The sequence below is a fragment of the Chiloscyllium plagiosum genome, unplaced genomic scaffold, assembly GCF_037043375.1.
Source record: "Chiloscyllium plagiosum isolate Xiang-an unplaced genomic scaffold, Cpla_swu_hap1 HiC_scaffold_15, whole genome shotgun sequence".
NCBI classification, from domain to species: domain Eukaryota; kingdom Metazoa; phylum Chordata; class Chondrichthyes; order Orectolobiformes; family Hemiscylliidae; genus Chiloscyllium; species Chiloscyllium plagiosum.
Genome location: NW_028270153.1, coordinates 25,772,025 through 25,793,430, shown reverse-complemented (window position 1 = coordinate 25,793,430; position 21,406 = coordinate 25,772,025). Strand labels below are relative to the sequence as shown.

At 37.8% G+C, this 21,406-nt stretch overlaps 1 protein-coding gene and 1 pseudogene across 3 annotated transcripts in view; one reads left to right on the top strand and one right to left on the bottom strand.

Annotated features, from left to right (window-relative positions):
* The window catches only part of LOC122560192 (disks large-associated protein 4-like), a 590,484-nt gene that overhangs the window by 117,354 nt on the left and 451,724 nt on the right, over window positions 1–21,406 (top strand). For all 3 annotated transcript variants that reach the window (XM_043710587.2, XM_043710586.2, XM_087994822.1), the window contains one exon: window positions 13,441–13,525. The gene's annotated coding sequence lies outside the window, so the exon portion shown is untranslated. The remainder of the gene's footprint in view (window positions 1–13,440; window positions 13,526–21,406) is intronic.
* LOC148147633 (uncharacterized) overlaps window positions 1–21,406 on the bottom strand; it is a 119,124-nt pseudogene that overhangs the window by 14,682 nt on the left and 83,036 nt on the right.

Genomic DNA, 21,406 nt, shown 5'->3' with positions numbered 1-21,406 from the left:
ATGGTTCCTTGGCACAATGTGATTTCAGACATCCTGTTATTTCCTTTTATTTACTGGTAACAATCAACGCCCCATCACCAACCAGCAATCCTACCTTCTCTTTTACCTTTGATTTTGTATACATATGAACCGGTTTAGTTTAAAGCCCCAGCCCACAGGCCTAGTTATGTGATTCACCAGGTCTCCGGTGCCAGTATGATTCAAGGCCATTCCCCCCTTTGGATAGCTCCCTTCTTCTCCAACATCCCGTTAAAACATAACCATTACTCCAAAACCAACCTTTAAACTACACACTTATCTTGTTGACCCTATGTCAATTAACTCACTATTCAGGTAGTAATCTGAAGAGTTTATTTTACTCACTAATGGGATGTGTGTATCGCTGGCTAGACCAGCATTTATTGCTCATCCCTAACTACCCAGAAGGCAGTTAAGTCACCCATATTGCGGTGGTCTGGCATCACGTTATAGACCAGAACAGGTAAGGATGGCAGTTTCCTTCACTAAAGGACATTAATGAACCAGATAGGTTTTACTGACAATTGCAGTGGATTCATGATCATCATTAGAATCTTAATTCCTGATTTTTTTAAAACTCAATTCAAATTCCACTCATCTGCCATGGCGAGATTGAAACCCAGATCCCCAGAACACTACATGGGTCTCTGGATTAACTGCCCAACGATAATACCATGAGGTCATCACCTCCCCTTCTTTACTACTTCTTTTATTCTGATTTTTAAATTTAGCATCGAAAAGTGTGGTGCTGGAAAAGCACAGCAGGTCAGGCAGCATCTGAGGAGCAAGAGAGTCAACACAAGACTGAGGATGTTGTACTTAAATGAGCAGGATATGAAACAAGGCAAGTGAGCTTATTGCACAGATTGAAATTAACAGGTACGATGTTGTGGCCATCACAGAAATGAGGCTGTGATGATATACATCCTACTGGGATGACAGGCAGATGTACAGAGCGGGTGGTGTTGTGTTGTTAATGCGGAATGGAATTAAATCTACAGCAAGAAGTGATATTGGGTCAGAATGAGGAGAATCTGTATGGGTAGAATTGAGGAACCACGAAGGGAAAAAAAATTGACGTGAGAGTTGTGTACAGGTATGCTAGCAGTAGTCAGGATGTGGGGAAGAAATTAAATCAGGAGATAGAAAGGCACTTTTACAATAATTGTAGAGGACTTCAATTTGCAGTTGAATTGGGAAAATCAGGTTGCTAGTGGATCCCAAGAGATGTCTACTTGTGGAAATATGGAATGTCTGCTTGGTAGTTTTTTTCAGAACGGTTTATAGTCTAGACCACGAGGCAGTAGGCAGTTCTGGATTTGGTGATGTGTAATGAGGCAGGCTTGATTAAGGAATTAAGGTGAATGAACCCCTAGGTGGCAGTGGCCATATTATGAGAGAATTAACCTTGCAGTTTGAGAGGGAGAAGATTGAATTGAATGTAACAGTATTACCATTGAATAAAAGTAAATACAAAGACAAGAGAGAGAAGCTGGCCAGAGTTGAGTGGAAGGGGAGCGGAGCAGAGAAGATGGCAGGCATTTTATCAGGTAATTCCAAAGGTTCAGCAGAAATTCATCCCAAGAAAGAAGAAACATACCACGGGGAAGTCAAGGCAGCTGTCGTTAACAAGGGAAGTCAGACACAGCGTAAAAGCAAAAGAAAAGGAAGCTTTTAAGAATCAGCAGAGAACAACTAAAAAAAACCAATAGGGGAGGAGAAGATGGAATATGAGGGCAAACTAGCTAATAGTATAAAAGAAGATTGCAGGAATTCTTGAAGATATATAAAAGGTAAGAAAAAAGTAAGAGTGGATGGCATAGTGCTGAGCTCTGCTGCCTCACAGTGCCAGGGAACTGGGTTTGATTCCATCCTTGGGCAACTGTCTGTCTGGAGTTTGCATATTCTTCCCATGAATCTGCCACGTGCTCTGGTTTATTCCTAGGTTTCCATTACCAGTCCAGCTGGTGTATGGGCTCAGAAGCATGAACGTTCAACCCTGCTCATGATGTCAGCCGAGAAGGAAGTTAGCCAATCATATTTAAGTATTCTCTCAGCCAGCAAAGCAAGAATTTCAAACCCTGATTAGCCTTTGGTTTTAAATTGTCAAGTCACGAAATAAATGAATGATAGATCAAAGTATTAGCTCAAATATCAAAAAATGTCACAAACAAAACTAAGCATTCATTCCTAATGCTGGTTTTGTCACTATTAAGAAAAGGAACAGTCCACTAAAATACAATTAGATTTTAAAGGCCAGGAAAAGAGTATCAAGAGTAATTACAAACTTAGGGTGCTGTCTAAAAACTCAATGAGATAAAATTTAGGTTTATCAAGTATTTTACTAGAAGACTGACAACAAGTGTGGAGATGTTGAGGTATTGGCCAATTCAGTGATTATTTAGGCATTGAGCCCTGGGCAGGACCTCAATTGTACTGATAAAGTGTGAAGAAACGCAGGCAAGAACTTGAGGACTTCCATATTATTCTGCATGGGTGTAGGCTCACAATATTGTTTCAGTGGAGTAATATCTGTGAACCCTAGCAGTTTTTCCATCATGACCATCACGTATTCCTCGCCATGTCAATTGAAATTTAATTGATTTGTGACCTCTGTCATATTGTAGGAATGTGAGTGAAAAACCAATATTTGCAGGTAACAATAACATCAGAAAATGAAGTTGTAAATAGCAAATGAGAACCATTTGAAAATTGCAAAATGAAAATCCACTTGAATTTCTTTCTCGCGGTGATGGATTTTCCTGGGGAATTTTCTTGTTTGTCCGCTGCAATGTTGACAGTGAGGTGTAAACAGAATTTCTTTCGGGTTTTGACACTTTGTGTCAAAACAGCAGGCTAATGAGAGAACCTTCATGTTCATGACAATCCCCTTATCTTTTTTCATGGGATTTAGTTCTTTTAAATGCATTGTCTCCAAAAGTACAAAGTGTCACAGATAACGCAGGTAGTCATAGAAACAGGTTTCTTTCAATTTACACTAACTAGTTATACTTTGGAGCATTAGTTTAATGTCTGGAGCTGCATTCCCCATTGGCATTATGACAAACAGCTCGCACTCTTAATAAAGATCTAATCAGACAAATTACACTCACTAATATAGGCTATGACCTGAAGTGTGCAATTAACTTAATTACTTTGTTGTCCATCTCTCACTCACTCACTCACAGATGACCACAAGTTGATGATGTTTCACTTTTTGAGCTGATTTACTTTCTGAGTTTTTGGTAAAAAGGGATGCTAGCTGTAGTTGGTAATTGATAACGGTCTACAAATCTCAAACATTTCAGTGAGTACTACCATTAAAAGTTATTAACCATTGTTCATAATTTGGAATGTTTTACCCTTATGAAATGTCAAGAGTAGGCTACCCAACAAGAGTGGGAGTGTTCACATTGTGATATAGTGCATAACACAACATCACAATTAAAAATCTAAGGATAAGTTAACTCTTTAACTTGGACATCCTGATTTAGTGAGCTTTTGTAATTGCTGACCAGAGTTGTACTACAACAGAGCTGAAAGTAATTCAATATAGTATGCAGTAATGGAAAGATATTCTTGAAAGTTGATCCTATTATTAGACTTTAGGCTGTGTCATTGTCTGTTGAAAGCTGATGCATTGTTCTGTATCATTGTTCTTTTGTTGTGTGGTTTAATGCCATGATGAAGTTGGATTTAAAACAGACTGGTTGAGAAGACAAAGTCTACACAATTCAAAGTAACACATTTTTTGTACATTAATGCTGAAAAGTGCTATTTGTGCAAATTAGACACGCCAGGCTCTGACTTATAGTTGAAAACTTGTCTATCTTCTTCTTGAGTTCATGTCCATGTACTCTCAAGGCACTCGTTCCAGAATGTCTTATCTCCACCCATATTGTGCTGGTAAACTCAGGGCTGTACAGTTCTATGACATCATATCAAAAATGTTCCAGAGTTCCAAAACCTTTGCACAACAATTACGAGCAACTCTTTTTGTATCTTCTGGACTAGTCGGGGAGTGTGTGAGAGCTGTTTTCTGACAGGTTGACAGATGGCTTGTCAAATATTCCTTGGGGTACACAGTTTTTAAAGCTTGCATTTCTTTTTGAGTCAGACCATAACTGAAAGAAAAATTGAAATTCCAAGTTTCTCAGGAAACTGAAACTATCTGAAACCAGGAAAAGACTGCCATCCTATTTCAAATCACCCAGGAGTGCAGACAGAAATAAAATCAAAGCTGAATCAGAAGTTGGCAATAGCAAAAGGTTGCTGCAGCAGATTGTACCACTTAGATTGTATTGTCAAATCAGGTCTTTCAGTACAGAGTTATCATTGAGGGTTCAGATAAAAGAAAATACAGGTGGATACACACCATTAATACTATCATGAGCCAAACTGAGGTGGTTACAGAGAAGTGTGCCATTTTGGTGACAATGTTTCCTGTGGAATTCTGGAAGCTGATGTCTAATAAGAATATATGACTAAATCCTTGAAGGAGAAAACTGGAATTCAATTTGAGGAAGATTAGACTTTTGAAGCATTTTATAGCTGAAATGGGGGCCCAAGCAAAATCTGAGAGATTGATCTTCATTGTGTCTGCAATTTAACATATAATTTATATTGACCATAATTTGCATGTTAATGCATTCTTAATTTACATTGATTTTAGTTTGATTATTAAAGTAAAGGTTATAAAAGTGAAATCTTGTCCATTGCTTCCATGTTGATGTCATTCAGTAAATTCAGCTCTTCTGTTTTAGTGATTTCTGCAGGCATCATTACAGCAGTATCAATCAATCAATAGACTCTGGAGATTTGATGTATCTCCTTCCCCTGAAATTTCTGACTGACGTGCGGATTTGTAATGGCACAAATCATGAACATTATTCTTCCACAAAGATTTAGTCAAGTTTTTTGATCTTTACTCAGTGTACCATCTGCCAGTATATGAAACTTGAGTGGCCTCTAACTTTTGCATCAAGTATAAAACTAAAACACTGGTCTACCTTATGTGTAATTTTGCTCGAATTGGAATATATTTATATGCAGGGATCTGTCTTCTAAAGACAAAAGGAACAATATTCATCCTTGTGTCTATTCAAAATTAAACAAAATGCAAGCAGTAATAGCTCACAATGACAGTGCTTCAACCAATCTATAGGCTTGTTGCCTGCAGTATAAATTGCTACTCCTTTTTAAATTTGGCATTCTTGCATTGTCTTGATGAGTGTGAGAGAGAAAGCTTTGTCATCATCAATCTTTTTTTCAGCCATAGTTAAGTCCTGTAACTAGCAAGGTAATGTTTCTTAAATGGAACTAATAAGCATCAAATGCTAATAAAAGCAAATTACTGCAGATGCTGAAAGTCTGAAATAAATATCAAAGTGCGAGAAAAACTCAGCAGGTCAAGCAGTATCTGTGGAGAGAGAAAACAGAGTTAATGTTTAAATCCAGTATACCTTTTTTTTGGAATGGAGTTTGAATTCCAAAAAAGACTTGAACCGGGCTTGAAACATTCTCTTCCCACAGATGCTGCCCGATCTGCTGAGTTTCTCCAGCACTTTGCTTTTATTTAAGCATCAGGTTCTTTTTTTTGTCAGACTTGTATTTTGGCTGAAATGTAACTTAATTTTTAATGAATATTCTCTTTAATGTCTCCCTGTTTTTATAGAGAACAAATTTGAATCCAATTGTCTTAACACCTATGAATTATAATTATGTTCCAATGTAATACCTTCCATATGCTGTTTTAAAACAGAAGCTTGACAGATGCACATTGGAAAGAGGATGCATTTATAAAGGAGACATTTTAAGGTTCCTTATTCGTAAGAATGCTCAATTAAAGCAAAAAAGGGTTTATTTTCGTAGTATAATAATAAGGGGTTACTGATTGCTATTGATTGCAAGTGATGATCATTGCAAGGACTTAAATGACCACTCATTGTAACTGTTAAAGGCCAGAAAATGTTCTGCTTAGTAAAACATGGATCCTAGGTAGTGCAATGTAAAAGCTTCTATATTGGTAACAATCTTGGTTTGATTGCAGAAAATAATTATCATTGCAGTCACTAAAGGAATTTTACTTGACAATTTTATTATACTGGCTCATCCTTAGTCATCTGCAGTGGAACTGTTTCATTTTCCAGTCTTGGTAACTGGAACTGATTAAACTGGTTTACACTTCTGTCAACAGCAGAAGCATTTTCTATCTCTATTATTACCTTAGTCACTCCAGCTGTGGCTAACAAATTCGTCACCTACTTGACTCACTGCTTCAGCTGACATCCTACTTTATTTATTGCAAATTGTACGTGTTTCTCATTATGCATTCAACAGTTCAGTTTCTGTGCCTTCACTGTGTGTATGTTTGTGTTGTTAACCTTTTTACTGCAGCTGATGAGCATAATTTAAATAATTATTAAGAAGATTATTTTCTTTTGTGGGGAGAACACCAAATCATGTAGTGAAGGATGCAGAAAACTTAAAAACAGCTGGACCCTACATAAACACTTCACAATGGTTTAAACTGTCTGATCTGTTTTGCTGCATTTTTTAATATGCTACATTTTTATGAGCACGTCAATGTCCAATCTCCCAAAATGAAACCAGTATATGCTGGAAATACTCAGCAGATCATGTAGCATTTGTAGTGTGAGAAGCGAAGTTAACGTTTAAGGTTTAGATAATCTCCCATCAAAACTGATGAAAGATCATCCCAGTGGTTACAGCAGACCCATTGAGTCCCTGCCAGCTTTCTGCAAAAGCATTCAACGAGTCCCATTCCACCACCCGTTTCCTATAGTCCTGCATTATTTTTGTCTACAGATTCTTCAATCTTCAAAACTTCCATTCCCTTTTGAAAGCTACAGTTGAATCATCCTCCATTAGTGGGTGGCACGGTGGCACAGTGGTTAGTACTGCTGCCTCACAGCACCTGAGACCCGGGTTCAATTCCCGCCTCAGGCGACTAACTGTGTGGAGTTTGCAGGTTCTCCCCGTGTCTGTGTGGGTTTCCTCCGGGTGCTCCGGTTTCCTCCCACAGTCCAAAGATGTGCAGGTCAGGTGAATTGGACATGCTAAATTGCCCGTAGTGTTAGGTTAGGGGTATAGGTGGGTTGCGCTTCGGTGGGTTGGTGTGGACTTGTTGGGCTGAAGGGCCTGTTTCCACACTGTAATGTAATCTAATCTAATTACTTTCTTGGCAGTATATTCCAGATCCTAACCACTCATTATTTTTGTTCGTGTTGCCTTTATTTAATTAAAAACCCTTTAAGTGGAATTTCAGCATATGCTTTCTGTGGTTCCAAATTAACTGTTACCATAGATTGGCTTAATATGTAACAAGCTAAAATTAATTATTGAGTTTTGCTGGCAGAGGAGCAACAAGCCTCAAAAACCCATGTTTTCGGTATACAAAGTTTTTCTTTTGGAATTTATTTTAAAATGCATTAAATTAATTAAAATATCTTTGATAGATGTGTAACCTAAAACACTTTCTGGATTAGTGGTGCTGGAAGAGCACAGCAGTTCAGGCAGCATCCAAGGAGCTTCGAAATCGACGTTTCGGGCAAAAACTGTTTTTAAAGGCCATAGGCTCAGATCTGTTTACATTCTAAGCTCCATGCATCTGCTGTGTCACTCCGAAATTCCGTACACGCTGATCAGATCATCAGCTCCATCCTGATACATTAACATCTGGTTTTGGAAGCTCCTTCCTGACGCATTGACATTTGGTTTCAGAAGTCACTGATGCGCATGAATCTCAGAGGTCTGAAAAACAATTAGATGTAGTATTTGTCCCAACATCAATTTCACGATTTAAAATGTGGCAGTTCTACAGGAGTATACAGACTGGATTGAGATATTAGTATTGTACGTTTATCAAAAATTCAGTCCTAATAAACCTCTGTATGAAAAGTTAATACTTAACTGAGTGCACGAAGACTAATGACTGAGTAGTCAGTGGGAAAGAAAGCAAGGATCTTGTGGGACACAGACCTAAGGCTAGATCCTCTTGATACATGTTGTCATAAATGTAAAGCTTATTCTCACTGTGTGTCAATAGTTACCAAGATTCAACTGCATCTTGTTTATACCACAAGACTCTTCTCATTACATCAGAGAGGAGCAACCTTTCCATACACTAGGCCACACAAACCCCTAATGAGCACAGGCATTTAGAAGCTTTCATTGCCAGCATACATAATAGATGGCTGCCCTTTACTTCTGATGGTGGTGAGCAATGCTGCTGACATGTTGTTCCTCCGTTGAAATGGAAATCTTGGGATTTGGCCTATAAAGTTAGATCAATGTCAAGATCTTCTGCAGAATCTTTTCTTTACATGTACCAGTAAACATTGGTGCATTTTGCCTTCTATTTTAGTTGCCATGTTATGTCTCATGGTTATTATGCCAGTATAACTTTTAAGAGTTAGAGCATTTCTGTGTATCTTTTCAGAGACACACTGATGGCATCATCACAATTTCATGATACGTGACCTAAGTGGATAAATATCATGGACTCCAACTTAATGGGGATCATTTAAAGCATGACATGCCATTGAAAACATGTTCTTCCTTGTTAACCTAATAGCTTGAGAGCATACAAACATATGATCATCCAAACAAGGAGTAGGACTTGAGCTTGTTGTGCTGTTTAATAAGATCATGGCTGATCTGATTGTAGCCCGGACACTGATGTGTCAGTGAATGTGAAATTTGTATATACTATTATGTAGTAATAAATATCTGTTGAATTCATCAATACTATGTTATTCATGCCTAGTTTCTTATGTTACGAGGGAAAACATAAAACATGACCGTAACAGGTAAAATACCTAGCTCATGCCAAAACCCACATTACTTGTTATGCTGCAATCATTGACATTTTTTTTTGTTTTACAGTTTTTTTATGAATAGCTTTTCATATTTTTATGCATTAATGTGTAAGAGTCATTGCTGAAAATAACATGCATGAACATTATTGTTGGTGTCTGAAAATACAGAATGCAAACATTATACCTCTGAAGAGACGTAAAACAGAGGTGCAATGATACTTGAGGCATTCTGTTCATACCCATTATGACCCCAGGATGTCATTTATAACTCCTCTATCTGTATTGAGGGAGTGGTTGAGGGAGACCAGTCTTTGTATCCTGCATTTCACAAGACAAACTGCCACACGGCTGCACTGTCTGCAAGCAACACCTGGATTGTGGATGGCGGCTCTTATTAAAAAGAAGGCTACAAGTCATGAAGTTATTGTTTTATTGAATCTTTCCAAGTCACCTCAAGGATGGACATCCATGCAAGGCAGGATTCTATGCACATACATATCAAAAAATTAACAAGTAAGCTTCCATAATTTTGTTACAGGCTTTTGCATTTCTAGCTATGCAATTGTAAAGGATAGAAAGAAGCCCTTTGTGACTGCTCCAAAAGACCTCAAATTAACCACTACTTTCCCACAGCACTTGAATCTGCTTACCCTTGAAAACAATTCATTCAGATCATCATACCTCACTGAATTGGCCCAGCAAACGTGGAGTTGTGGGTTTTATAGCAACCCATCCAGGATACAGTTGAATACTTTATTCTGGTGTGAAAAACAACCAGTGACTTCTACACTCAGCTCCTTGTCCACCAAATCTGTATCCCTGTCACTACCCCTTTAATGCCATGGGATTCAAGTTGCGTTATAATACTGGCAACAAACTTGCAGAAGTTGTTCCGTGGCTTGTTTTTGTCACTGCCCTGGTGGTTTGTCACTACCCCCAGCCTTGATTGCAGCAAGCCAGTCTCACTGAGCAGGCCTTTCCTATGCTTGCGCCTATCCCATTTACTGGAAAGACTCTCATCGGGTAATTGGGTCAAGCCAGCATTTTGACATCACCAGAAATGGTGAATGAAGCCCACAGAACTCTATTTTGCTGGGTTCATAAACTGTCACCTTTCTGTTGAACTGCAGAATATATAGAACAAATTATTAAGTTGAATCAAGTTGCCAAATAAACATAATATTCGTTTGAGTAATATTCTCATTGACACATCAGGAAGATATTGAATTTATGGGTCTGGGAACTTTTACTTTGTGCAGCACAAAGTATTTATTTCTGATGATGAATGCGAACCTGTAAAATAAGTACTTTCATTCAAAATGTTTTACTGTGCATAAAAGGGCTGAAAATTGAATGATTTACAGTTCTGAAAAAGCACTTTACTTACTAAACAATGGTGGTAGAGTAGCACTGGAACCTACTAAATAACCTGGGCCACAGCCAGTTCATTGTTCCTACCTGAAGCTATTGTACATTGAGCATTTAGCACCCCTTTCCTGTTATTGACCAAGGTCACCTGTGAGGAAAAATAAGAATATCTTGAAATGATTTTAATTTCTGTTGATAGGCTGCTAATAACACAGGCGAAAGTGAGAACTGCAGATGCTGGAGAATAGAGTCGAGAGGATGGTGCTGGAAAAGCACAGCAGGTCAGGCAGCATCCGAGGAGCAGGAAAATCGACGCTTCGAGCAAAAGCTCTTCATCAGAAATGACATTCCTGATTAAAGGCTTTTGCCAAAAACATCAATTTTCCTGCTTCTTGGATGCTGCATGATCTGCTGTGCTTTTCCAGCACCACACTCTTGACTGCTAATAAAACAGAGCTGCCTGAGTTTCTCCAGTGCTATTTAGAATATTGTGTAGTTAAAATCAATTCAGGCAATTTGGTTGTGTACCCTAGATTTTGGGAAATAAGTGCTATTTTCTTTAAATCAAATAACCTTGTTTGGGTTTGCCTCGTGTGTTGTTACATGTACCATATATCACTGAACAGTGAAACTAAAGCTTTGAACAGCAGCAGCTTCCAAAAGGATTCATTTTTCGGGATTAAAGGGATTTTATTGTGATAGTTTGCATTGATAAATATTGCAAATACCTAAATGCATGAAATACAGTATGAAATGTTCAAATCTCTAATTATTAAAATAACTCAGCCTAAAATAATTACCTTCTTTGCACATGTTCTGGTCAGGTGGAAAGCAATGCAGTTGGTTATGTCTTGTTTTCATGCAGAAAGCGTTTAATGCAATGATCCCTCACCAAGATTGACCTATATTTCAGGGATATTTTGGGATGCATGTAAGTAACACCAATCGTCAAATTGGGTCAGAGTTCTTGGATCAAAGACTTGCAAATTCTAATCACAGGGTAAAATATAGCATGGCTAGATTTCTCAGATGTGAATCCACTTACAAAATTGCTCTTAGCAGCAGGTCCATACTCTAATAGATCTGGCGACTAGGTGAAGGAACATGAAGGAACAATAAAGGGAAATGTCATATTAGGGAAACTAAAACACAGAAGGCCTCTGGAGAGGCTCAGAACACATCACAATGTTTGTCAGAGGTGAAGAAAAGGCAAGTAAATGGCAGGAACAAAGAAGGGAAATGTAAACTTTCAGGAAAGGTATAATTCTGTATATTACAAAACAAGGTTTTGCGCATACTCTGATATGGAGGTTCCTTTCATTTGGGCTAGGCACTCTAACACATTAATTATGTGGTTCCTGTTACTATTGTTCATTTGTATAACAATCCTGAGGATATTTGTACTTTGGCAGGACCAATGTAATGTAAGAAGTTGTACTTGACAGCAAATTAACTTGGGATTTTTAAAAAAATCATACACGGGATGAGGACGTCGCTGGCTTGGTCAGCATTCATTGTCCATCCCTAATTGCCTAGAGGACAGTTAAGAGTCACCATATTGCTGTGGATGTGGAGGTTACATGTAGGCCAGACCAGGTTAGAACAGCAGTTTCCTTCCTTAAAGGGCATTAGTGAACCAGATAGATTTTCTCTAACAAGTGACAGTGGTTTCTTGGTCATCATTAGATTCTTAATTCCAGGTTTTTATGGAATTTAAATTCTGCTATCTGCCATGGCAGGATTTTACCCCAGGTCCCAGAGCATTACCTAGGTCTCTGGATTAACAGTCCAGTGATAATATCTCTAGGTCATCCCCCCACCCAGTCGCAATGTTTAACAGAGTGTAAATTATATATAGCAGTTTTAAATGGAAGAATCATTATCATGAATAATTTGTGATTAGTTAAAAGAAGGATAAATTCCTGATAAGAACATTTTGGTTCAATAAGCTATTTGTGTGGAAAATGTGTTGGCTGAGTAAGTTTAGACACCCAATTGCTATAATGTGACATCAATATAAAAATCCAACATTTCTGAAATCCTATCAGTAAATGAATGTTAAAGCTTAGGCTCTTACCAATTTATTTGATTTGCTTCAAAAATCAATTATCAATATCAACGAGGAGTTCACGATTACATCACCATTTATTTATTTTGGTTTCTATAATTTTTGTGTGCTTTAAATCCATTACTGGCCTGGATAGAGTGAACATGTAGAAGATGCCTCCATTAGTAGGAGGGACGAGGATGTGAAGGCACAGCCTCAGAGTGAAGGGATGACTCTTTAGAACTGAGGTGAGGAGGAGTTTCTTTGGCCTGATTGTGATTAATCTGTGGAACTCATTGCTGCAGAAGGCTGTGGAGGCCAAGTCATTGAGTGTATTTAAATCAGAGGTAGATTGTTTCTTGATTAGGAAGGACTCAAAGGTTACAGGGAGAAGACTGGAGAATGGACTTGAGAAACATATTAGCTGTGACTGAATGGTAGAGCAGAGTATTCTGCATATGATTGAGAACGCCATAGATGATTCCTATCAAGTTCAGATAGGGTAAATAGGCAAAGTCTTTTCCCTCGGGTCGGGGAGTCCAGAACTAGAGGGCATAGGTTTAGGGTGAGAGGGGAAAGATATAAAAGAGACCTAAGGGGCAACGTTTCCATGCAGAGGGTGGCACGTGTATGGAATGAGCTGCCAGAGGAAGTGGTGGAGGCTGGTACAGTTGCAACATTTAAGAGGCATTTGGATGGGTATATGAATAGGAAGGGTTTGGTGGGATATGGGCTGGATGCTGGCAGGTGGGACTAGATTGGGTTGGTATATCTGGTCGGCATGGAGGTGTTGGACCGAAGGGTCTGTTTCCATGCTGTACATCTCTCCGACTCTATGACTCTATGTGTCGCACAATCAGAAATAGGCTAATTAATATTAAGCTGCTTCTTTCCTCTGCAAACCAGTAGATGTTCTAAACTATATCAGTCAAGTGTTATTCATCCCTGGTGGGTCAAGCAAACTGAGAGGTCATCAGGCCTTCAAATAACACAATTTATTGTATGTTTGTATAAATCTATTAATTTTGAAGATGGTTTTGATTTAACATTATGAAGGGGAAATTTATCCTTTGAATCAATATTGAAACTATGAACTTGGCAGAAACCCAATGCTAAAACATTGACAAATTCATTCTAGCAATGAATTTTATTTTCAAACGTTCGCAGATCTTGAAGACAGCAACATTTACTAACGAATTTCAACCAAACCAGTTTGTGGATGTGACGTCTGACAGATAACATCCTACACAAGGTAGGCTGTTTGATTTCATTTAATCTTTGATTTTTTTTTACAATTACAGCACTACTGATGTTAGATAATTCTAGAATGGTGTGTGTATGAGGTGATGTGGCATGGCCAAATAATTGGCATTATACTCTTTGCCAAAAAAAAGCCTTTGTGCTACTTAATTTCATGTCATTGATGTTTAAGAGAAATAGAATGTGATGCACAACAGCATCACAATGTTGTTAACAAGACGACTCATTTTTGTTTTGTGTCTATTTGAAAGGGGACAATAGCAGAGCTAAAATTGCAATGGGGCACTTATTTTTCCTTAATTACACATTGCCTTGCAAACTGCATTGTGATTTTATACACCCAAGATGCTCACAGAAGCAGGTCTCACAAATACATGCAAATTCTAACCCAACAGTGAACATTCTCAAGAAAAGCTGGTGAAGTGAGTCGATAAGGACCATTGGAGGTAGAATTAATGAAGTCTGTTCCAATAAGATCCATTGCCTCCTGGTCAGTGATAATAAAATTAGCCATAATCTTAGTTCCTTTACCTCAGGATTGCTCTAAGGTAAGAAGGGGACATGTCCTGCATCTCTTCTTGTTCTCCTCGTGAATGTACTAAATGATTCACAAGTCAAGCCAAAGACATTACAGTTGCCATTGTCACAAAGTTGCAAGAACTAAAAAGACAGTCCTGTTTCATAATTTTAGCCAATATTCAGCATGTGGGTGGGTTGCCCTTTTTGTGACAAATTAGGATGGGTAGCTCATCAATCTAATTTTCTTTGGTTTGATAGTTAATGTCATATTAGCCTCGCAGTAAATATGCCAGGTGGCCTTGTTGCTTAGTTTTTCCCTACAGCTGTACCCTCACCTTTACCCAGTTGAAATGCTCTTGCCAGATAATATTTCTCCCTTTTTGTATTAATTTGAAGCAATTTCATCTTAAGCTGCACAAGAGAAGATTTAGCACTAAGTCAATTGACATGCTACAAACTGACAAGTGAGACACAAATCATTAGCTTTTAGGGATTTGCTCCAACATAGGTTGGACCTTGGCTCAATTCAACCTGTGTTTTCACCATACCTATCATGTTGGTACTTTTTGCATTGATGTTAAGTTGTACAGTAAATACGTTCTAATTTAAGACTAGACATCAGATAAGAAAACATTGAAGAGTTTATTTACTTGCATTTTGGTTTCATTCTCTTAGGAAAGTTTGAATTCTTAAAATGAAGTGTGGATTCTGACACTGGTACAAATGTACAATACAAATATGAAATATGTACTAACACTTAACCCATTTGGTTGCAATTCCTTTCTCTATTGCTTTCATGCCTCTGTTAACTTGACATACATGTCTTCTGAGAGGTTGATAAATCACCTTCAGAATCAAAATTACCCATAATTTGTTTTCTCAGTGACATTTCAATATACACAACTTTAATAGTAAATGCAATAAACACAAGTAAAATCTACATCTTGTGATCATACATGGCCAACATATTGGTAATTCTGACTTGTCTGTTCATGTAAGTGGGATTTATTGAAGGCTGGGCCTGGCTAAAACAGTAACTTTTTGAATGAGCGGTCAGGAAGAGAGACCATACCAACATAAAAGTGTGGTGGGGGAGTTCCTGATTTGAAATGTTCAGATATTGTTTGAATAACATGCACCATTACTACGAATCATGCTGTCATCGCTAAAGCCAAAGTATCCTTCTCAATTTTATTCCCTTTCTCCATCTTTACACTTAGAGCAGTTTATATTTTCATGTGTTTTTTTTTTGTCTTGCAATTCCAACATTATTTTGCATACACCATCATTTGTTAGTACAGAACCTGAGTATTGCTGAAACAAAGACCCATTTTGTCAAACCTTTTCATCCTTATTCACTCACCTACCAATCAGCATTCTCTTCTCATACAGCACAAAGTATTGTTCCTCTTTATTGCTATGTTTGGAGATATTCTGATGAATGCAATATAAAAAGCTTTGAATTTTTTTCACAATGCTTAACTACAGTAAACTACTGAAGAAATACAAACATGAGGCACAATATCACAGATGCATACAGAAGGCTTTTTTTATGCTTGTTTGGAGCTTTAATTAATCTGATCTCGAGTGGTGTACTAAGTTTTATCTGTAGTTTGCAAAGGAGGTGTAAGTATCAAGATAATTAAGTTATATGGATTTTTCTAAGATTCAACATTACAAGACATGAAATTGCTTTTATTGCTGGGCATGATCATTATTGTCAACCCTCAACTTGTGCATTCTCATTTTATGTTTAGATTCATTGAACATCTAACATAGATGGAAAATAGGCATTATCTGCCATCATCAACTTAATTGCTTTACAAAATGAATTTTTAAACACCATAAATGAAGTACAAGTTCTCATTTTAATTAAAAAAAACACAATCAATGAAGGCACTATTTCTTTCATCAACCCAAGGCTATAGAGAGAAAAATTTAATTATGATGATTAAATGTCCGACTGTATGATCAAGAAAAGATTGGGTATTAGCATATACATTTGACAGAGCTTAAAACGCAAGGTGAACAATCAGAGACCTAAGATGGCTCGGTATCTACTGAATTTGTTACAAATTCTTCAATATGTACATCTAGTTATAATGTGATTAGAGTTAACTTGTACACTATAACTCTCTCTCTCAGGACGATTAACCCTGGACTTTCCTTCAGCAATTATTTGTAGCTTTTGAAGTTAATGAATTCCCTCCATTAATCTCCCAAAAATGTAATTTATTAAATCTACTTGTTTGAGGTATAACTCTCCTTTTCTTTCACAATAAATATTCTTATATTCATGAATATATCCAACTTCATAAATGTTTTGTAAAAATGCATTTAAATCCGACACTGATACAGTTACACTTTTTTTAAAATATGGGATTAATAAGCAGGATGATTGTCAACAAAATTGCTTTATCAAATGGATCAATTTGTTTTGGGTCAGCATGTTAAAGACTCAAAGAATTGTGCATTCAGGAAAAGTTCATTCAGCACATACCAGTGTCATCAATAGATTGTAAGAAAAGGAAGGCAAATGAAGTCAAGGTACAGATCAACCAATATTTAACAAAGGAATAGTGGAGCAGACTTAAGAATCTAAATAGCTTACTCCTATTTCATTAACTTCTTGAATTCTTAATAAAGGACTATGAAGTCTTAAATCTATGAGTGATGAAGAATGCAGGTAAGAGTAAACACCTCATTTTAGAGGCAATCGAACCTGTATAATAAATTCTTTTTGAGAGACAGACCATTACACAACCCTGAAATCTAGTGTATGACTACAATTATTTGGTGCTGAGAATTAATGTATAAGAAGTAATATCAATGTAGTTTCAAAATAAGGCATCGCAGACTTGAATTCCTGTGGGTGTTCTCTCAATTCTCCACTGCCAATTCAGCAGAAACGCCAGTGAAGCATTGAAAATATTCTCCAAACTCCCACAGAAATTCGGGCATAATCAATTTTATAATTTAATGGCCTAATTTTTCAGTAAGAATAATGATGAAGCTACCAGCATTTATCATTATTCTGTTGTAAATTCTGTCGAAACTGTTGTCTCCATGTGTAAGAATTTGCTCTTATTTATCCAACTTCTCCACAAGCCAATATAACTGTAAGTTTAGGAATCATTGGTAAATGGGACTTCATGTGAGCTAAGACTTAGGCAGCAAATTTTTGGATGATCTCATGTTTACAGAAGATGGAATGTGGAAGATCAGGCAGGAAGTCATTGGAGTATTCAACTCTGGAGATAAAAAACAAGATAATTTGAAGCAAGCTGAAGTCAAGCGCTGTTCTGAAAGTGAATAAAGGCAGTCTTAATGCTGGCATATATGAATTCATTTCTGGGTGAAAGATGGGAAAGGTGGTGGTGAGGTACTGCCAGCATATATATGAAAACTAACATGTTTTTGGATGATTTTTACTTGGGACAGCATGTAGCTAAGAAATCAGAGGGAATGAAGCATTAATTCTTAGGAGAAGCCAGAGAAAATGGTGGAAGATAAAGCCTTTCCAATTGATAGTCTGATGATGATGATTTTTATTTATTCATTTGTGAGATGTGGGTGTTGCTGGCTGGCCAGCATTTATTGCTCATTCCTAGTTGCCTTGAGAAGGTGGTGGTGAGATACCTTCTCAAAGCTCTACAATCCAAATGCTCTGGATTGACCCACAATGGGAGGGAATTCCAAAAATTAGTGATACTAAATAGCACGTAAGATTTGTTTGTAACTGACAGTAAATCTGAGCCAATAAATGCTGACAATGGTAACTCTAGTCTGTTACTGAAAAAAACATGTTTCTGCAATAAATATAAGATGCCTTGAGATCTAACTCTGGCCACTGGCACCGTCCAGTGCTGTAATCACTAGCAGGGTGCTGTCACTTTGTGGCTAATCAATGATTACTAGTTTGGCAAAATGATAGTTTGACAAAATAGATTTTCAACCTGAGAGGTGACACACATCATAATAACTTGCTGTAGCCATGCTGCTGAACGCTCCCTCATGTTTTCGACTGATCTGTAACCAGTTGCATTGTATGTTAAAAAGACAAGACATCTTATTCATAGCAGCTCATAACCCAATTGCAACTGTGTGTAGGATTACAAAATAATCACCAATTGGTCCCAAAACATGTGTACTGGAGGTGCTTTTGCAGGTACTACATGTCTGTTAAGCTGTCCTGTCTGGTTGCAAAGGTATTAATAATGAATATCACCAGTTACCACCAGCAGGATGCATGAAACACGCTTTAAATTCAAATGAATGGTGCTGAGGTGACAGGTTTCCTTGAATGGAAGCCCACATAAGGTTGATTTTACAAAGCTTTGTAGCTGAAGAATGGTAAAAGCTCATCATTTCTGCAGCAGGGACTGGCTGTCTTGCTGTTGCCATCATCAGTTGTTATTCACTTGTGACCTGTGCCAGTTAGTGTACCCACCTACCTGAATCATCCTGGATGTACAAGCCTTGGAAAGTCCTTGCTATGGAAGGAGTATGTGATGCAGAGTGCTGGGAAATGTTGTCTTGTTCGATATCATGGGGGCCTTTGCTGGCTGTTGTGATTCATCTATAGAAACAAAAGGAGGATTCTAACCACAAGATACCCCTTCAACATAATGCTAAATTGATTAGTAATGCAGGTTTTGGTGGTTTACTGCCATATGAATCGTTTGAGCGATTGAATGGAGAAAGATAGCAAAATGTTTACTCTGAATTCAGGAGCTACAGTTCCAATGAGGCCCATACCCTTTAGGTTAGTCACTTACAGTTCATTAAATGTGGCCTGTTCAAAATGACTTGGTTAAAATTACAAGGCTGTTCTTCTGATACAGTTCACTCTCTTGAACTGGACCAGAAGGGCTTATGCCCAAAACGTCGATTCTTCTGCTCCTTGGATGCTGCCTGACCTACAGTGCTTTCCCTCTCGACTCTAATCTCCAGCATCTGCAGTCCTCACTTTCTCCCAGACTAAACCCCCTCAAACGGATCAAGGAGATAGCCTAGACCCAAATTTTTATCTTATTTAAAAGCACGTGTGAGGTGCTGTGTTTCAGATGTGATACAATTGGTCAAGCTTTTAGGCTTTAAGCAAAACACACTTTATTCTTACATCGCAGTTAAAAAAAAAACGAAAAAAGATTTGGCATAACTTGAACTCTATCAAAATACTTAATAAAATATAATATATTATTTAACTACTACTCATCAACTGTTCCAATTTAGCAGCATCCTATAAACACACTCTTGGCAAAGGCAAATTCAACAAAACAGATTTCCCTCATTTGCTATCTCCTCCAGTCCAGCAGAACCAACACCGACAGAAGGAATCTAGCAAAAGAGAGAAAACTAAAGCCCTATGCAGCAGGAAAGTGACAGCAACTTCAACAGCTGAAAGCTAAACAAAAACTTTAGGTCTGTGTGAGCCTGATTCCATTCACTCATGCTTCTTTTGTCTATTTTTTTAAAAAAAACTCCATGCTATTAACACTGCTTTTCCAGGAGCAGACACCTTCGCATCAGGTTGACAACATGACCCTTCAAGCAAAACAGGACAGAACAAATATGGTCACACTTTCTTATCAAGTCCTGCCTGTAAACAGTCAACACAATTGGGCAAAACTATTGAGATATTGGAAATTAGAGAGTGGATGAAGGATGTGACCGAGGAGTTCACTTTTCAGCCCACATTTTGACAGTGAAAGATCTTACTGCCTAAATGGTCTTAGAAAATTAGCTTGTGGACTCAGCTTTCAAAACAGACATGTCACAACAGTTTCAGTTATAATAGGTAATGAGATGTGCCTACTGTATTGCTTAGAAAGTGCTGAATGTGAGAATTAGGTAAAACTAGGTATCTCTCCACTCTGCAGGCACCTAGCCTCTATTCTTAATGAAGGGCTTATGCCCGAAACGTCAATTTTCCTGCTCCTCGGATGCTGCCTGACCTGCTGTGCTTTTCCAGCACCACTCTAATCTAGACACTGAATGTGAGAACTGCCTGTCCAGCTTTATTCATGCTCTGGTACTTTTTGTGACCATTGCAAATGCCATTTGCTTTATAGAATGGGAAAAGAGAAGCAGCCTTAATTTGAGTGATTTCCTCAGCCTATTCCTTGCTTTCAGCATCTATTCTGACGTTCATTCATTGTTGCATTGGGGCTCATAACTCAATGAGTTAGATAGCTAGTTTGTGATAGAGTGACACCGACAGGATGGGTTTAGTTCCTGTTTGGTCTAAGGTTACCATGAAGGTCTCCCTTTGATACTTTTGCCCCTCATCTGAGGCAGGGTGACTCTCAGGTTAAACCATCACCAGTCATCTCTCTCTAATGAGAGAGCAGCCCGATGGTGACTACGGCAACTTTACCTTTTTTATTCCTTGTTACCCCATACCACGCAGACAGAATGGAGCCCCTGAGTTGACAGAATCCTGAGACCTCAAATGCATCAACCCTTTGTTGTTGCATTTTTCCCACGAACAGCCTCAAAGCAGCAGCATAAAACCTAGATACTGTGAATCCGTAACCAGCTCTTTCCAAATTTATGCCCATCAAGAATCAACATGTCTCTTTAAATTAGTTGTTACAGCTTGATGTAGGCCAGGAGCTCCCCAAGCATCATTAATTAAAACTTTGTGAAATTTAGCAAGGTTCAATTCGGCAAGAACAAAACTCACTAATCTCTCGTCTACCAATTTAATTGTTGGAGCTCGGGAAGTTATGAGATCATGAGCAAATGCTCCCAGATAAGTTCTTTAGGAGAGGAAAAATGTTTATCCATTTTCATGGAAATTCAAAACATGTTCCCAATTTTTAAGTACACTGAAATATCCAGGGGATGGAAATGCTAACTGCTATATAATAAAGGGCATGACAATTGTATATGTAGATGAACAGATGTTTTCTGTATCTTGGCTCTCTCATTGACGCAAGTCCTGAAGGTAGGAACCCATAGTGTGTTGCTAAACATAGCTTACTCCCTGATCACATTGAACAGTTCTCTCAACTCTTTCTTGCTCCTTATGAGTGTGAGCTCTCTTCAGAGCCCAGTATGTTTCTTCTGCCCTGCCTTTCATATAACCTCTGGCCTGTTAAATGGTCCAAATTTTATTCAAATCTGTGCAATTCAATGTTTAGCCTCTTGCACCATATGGTACAGTGTGTAAAACTATAATAGATAGGTAGACTATCTGAATTGATAATTCCAGGAGTATTTCTCAAACTTTGAGATATATATACCATTAGTAACTATGAGCCAGCTTTAAATATTTTAAACTTCTATGTTGAACAATTGTTTGTGCTTTGTAATTTATTATGGGGAGATAGTTTGATTTCATCTAATC